Below are 3,881 nucleotides of genomic sequence, written 5' to 3' on the forward strand. Positions count from 1 at the left end.
ATCTGAATCATGTAACCAAACACACATCGATCCAAGCATACCATAAAACAAATAGGCACTGCATACTAATGAATNCAAACATGATATATAACAAATAGGCACTAAACTATAATTGTACAATTCAATAATTGTTAAACACTGTCAATTCAATAACAAATTGTGTGGAAAATGATTCAATACCACGTAACAGTCATTTAAGCAAGTCAACAATAGTGATACATCAATGTGGATGTTTCAGTATCGTTCTTCTTTGTAATTCTCATTTAGTTGGAACATTGTCATTTGATTTTTTTTTCTGTTTCTAAGAACCATTTTTAGTTCTCTATTAACATGTTGTGAATAATTCTCCCCCGCACATAAATGTAAATTCTAAGTTTGCGGGGAGCTTTGTCTGCTGTTTTAGTTTGCTTTTACTGGTATGTTGTTACTTTTGCATTTCTTCTCTGTTTTAGTTAGCTAGGATTAGATACTAGGTCTATTCTTAGTTTTGATTTCATATCTGGTTATCTTTTAGTTAGATTCACTGTTTAGTAATTGTTTTCTTATTTTCGTAGATGTTCAAGCTTATTTTTCTGTTTTTGTGTTTAGTTTTCTTTATANTTTAGATAGTCATAAGTAGTTTTAAATTTGTTTTCTGTCTTACCGAAGTAGTTTAAATAGTTTTTAAACTTTGTAATTGGTAGGTTTAGATTTTAGTAATTTCTATTAAATGGTTTTATTAACATATTTTTTGTAGTAGTTTTTGTTCTAGGTGATTACTTTTTGCTATAAGTAGGAGTTAGTTTAGTTTATTTTAGTTTTGAATTTTATTTTACAAATTAGTGTTACTAACCAAGCTTTTTCTCTGGCAATACTAACAGTTTCAGTTGTTCTAATTTTCTATGACTAACATTTTTTTTGCTTCCTTAGTCAGTTATTTAACTTTACTAACTCTGTTTTGCTGAGTTATTTCAGTTCACTAAACTTCGGATTGTTGCACACGAAAATCCTTCATTGCCACCATTTATCATAAATTCTCTAGAGGACCATCTTTTGTTATTAGTTTTTCAATCACTCACGTAATTTATTCAGGTGAAGCACTCGTGGTGCATGTCAACCAACAACAAATCAAGACTCATCACTCACTTTAATTTTTGAGTAAAAGGTTAAATCATTTCTATAGCTCGAAACAATTAAATAATTTGTATAGTGGACGCTTATATGTCACACACGCTTTCTTCTTCTTTTATATAACCCATCTTTATGGGCAATTAACAAATAAAGTTTTCTTAGGTACCCTAGCTTGATGACGATTGACACAAACTCCATGAAAAGCCATTCAAGTGCCTAAGATAAGACATCCAAATGCAGATTGAGACCTAGTATATATAAACAAACCTCTATAAGATAGCTCTGTCTTTTATCTCCCTCTCATCTCATCATACTTTTATTTTTCTTACAAATATCTTTACATTTAATCAACCTATGCTCCTTCCCGGAATAATTATTGTAAAATTTATATATCATCTACTAAGAAGAATAATTTCAGTATCATTGTGTCAAATAAGTAGAAACAAATATTGAAGATGCAATTGAAACAAGCATTTGCTTACTCAGAAGTATATATAACAACTTTTGCAAACTCATTCCAAAGCACATGCTCTCTTATTTGTAACATTTACACATTTTTCTATTCAAACATTTATACAAGGACAATAAAACAATCCATTAATATGAGGTGCATAATTCAGAGAATATTCGAAAAAATGTTTCCACCCTGTCACATATTCTTCTCTTTCGTGGCTATCAGTTACCTAACAATCATCCTTACTTCATATAAAATTAGTACACATTCTTGAAACACTTCTATTTTTAAGTATTTGTAACATCATGCTAGAACAATCAATCCAAAGATTTTTGTTTCAAAAAATACTTTAATGTTCTTATTCAATTATTAAATAGCGACATTATATATTGTGGCTACACTCTCTCCAAAAGTTCTCATTGTTGATTTTTCATTCATTGCAAATCACAATTATGCACACTTTGATGCGTCTGTGTTTATTTATAATTAAATTAATGATTAATATTTTATTTTCCTCACTCCCTCCTAAGAAAATGTTTTTTCACCTTATTAAAATGCTTAAATATCACAAAACATCCATGTAGGGGAACCATAAGATGAAATAATGTTCTTATTTCCCTCTTTTCCTATTGAATTAAGCCAACCACATACCAGTCCTTCATACCCTTCTAATCAACAGAAACATTTATAACGTAAATCATTTGTACTGCCCACAAACATCACATAAAATGAACAACCAAATAGGTATCTTCATGTATTACCTGAAGTTTGATATAATGATCCAACTCTTCTTAATACCTATCAAGCTCAGTTCTGATATTGTAATTTAAGGAAATCTGAAGTCTTTGTTTTGACATATCTTCCATTTCCTTGCTNCGTTTATTAGGCTGAATCATGGAGCTGACATGCTCATTTCCGAAATAATTAACTGGGTCAACACTACATGCAGCTTGTACTGCAAGAGATATTGCATGACTATCATTTAGTGACATGGTAAAAAAAAACTATAGACAAAATACTAAAGATATGAAAGGACATACAAATAATTTACATAGCAAAGTCACAATCTTCATTTCCAATGGCAACATATCTCAAATCAGATGGTTTAGGATGTCCTAATCCAGCTCTAACAGAACCCCACTTTGATTCAGGAGAGCCTCTTGCAAACTCGATGCCATCAAGGGCATCCTTTTAACACAGAGATTTCAAAACAAAAAGTAAATTGCATATGGGCAATGCACCAAGGTCCTTTGCTAGCTGCTCAAGAAATACTAAATCATTATATTTATTCAATTAAAGTAGTGCTAATTTAATCATAGTTGTAACAAAATAATATATACTCACTTGGAGATATTCAAAATAACCAATTCATCATCACTCCAATAGTTCCAGATATCATTGAAGTGACCATGTCTCTCTTCTCATGGTCCAATTGTATCTTTCCACTGATATTTGTTTTGCAGAAAATCACCTTCAACATAAGTGCCACCTAATTAATGCAATGGACAAGGATAAATAGAGTTAATTAGATTTCAGAATTTTGAAATCAATGTTATATATTGCTACCCCAATATATCTAATTACATAGAATTAGAACATATATACTAGGAAATCTCATAAACTTTGGTTTCAAATCTGCCACCATTTGAAAAAGATCCTTTCGAAAGCCATGACCCTGCTTAAAGAGAAGATAAGAACAAGAACAAAACAAAATAGATTAAATTATCAACAAAAGGTCATTAAGGGATGTGCTAAGTGTGATTACTCATTCTGATTTGTTATTTAGCATATTCTTATTCATTATTTAGATGATAACATAGAATTACTCTATCATTATTGATCCAAACATTCTCTTAAAATGCATCTGTTGATTTAAGGTGTGTTTGTTTTACTAACCATGTAAGTGTCCAGTGGCATGACTGAGACTTGGTCAAATAGGTAAGTCCCTTCCTTGGTTGTGGTTATTTGAAGACTTGAATAGTGATTGGTAGCGTTTGCTTCTACCAGTGTCTCCACCCTTCTCCATTTTCCATCTCCATTTACCAGACTGCTATCCATTTTATCATGTCAGGCACTAAACCAACCATATAAATACTCACATGGTTCAATATATAAGTTCATGCGTAACTTTTTTTTTTCAGAGATAAACTTCCATCAGGGCAATAGAGATAAACATAAAACGTTGCACCAAAGAGAAGCACGAAGGGTTGTAAAACGATGTACCTCAGGTCGACCGTGACGTTATAAGCTTCGCCGTCTGTCGGCCCGCAGAACCACCGCTGCAGCTCCGTCTGCCTGTGGTTTCGCGACTGCGAAT

The 3,881-nt window shown here is 31.8% G+C and overlaps 1 pseudogene; it reads right to left on the reverse strand.

Moving 5' to 3' along the window:
- Positions 1 to 2,606: 2,606 nt before the first annotated feature.
- LOC106770180 lies at positions 2,607 to 3,481 on the reverse strand (annotated as a pseudogene).
- Positions 3,482 to 3,881: the final 400 nt, after the last annotated feature.

The sequence above is a fragment of the Vigna radiata genome, chromosome 8 (genome assembly GCF_000741045.1).
Source record: "Vigna radiata var. radiata cultivar VC1973A chromosome 8, Vradiata_ver6, whole genome shotgun sequence".
Classification (NCBI taxonomy): Eukaryota; Viridiplantae; Streptophyta; class Magnoliopsida; order Fabales; family Fabaceae; genus Vigna; species Vigna radiata.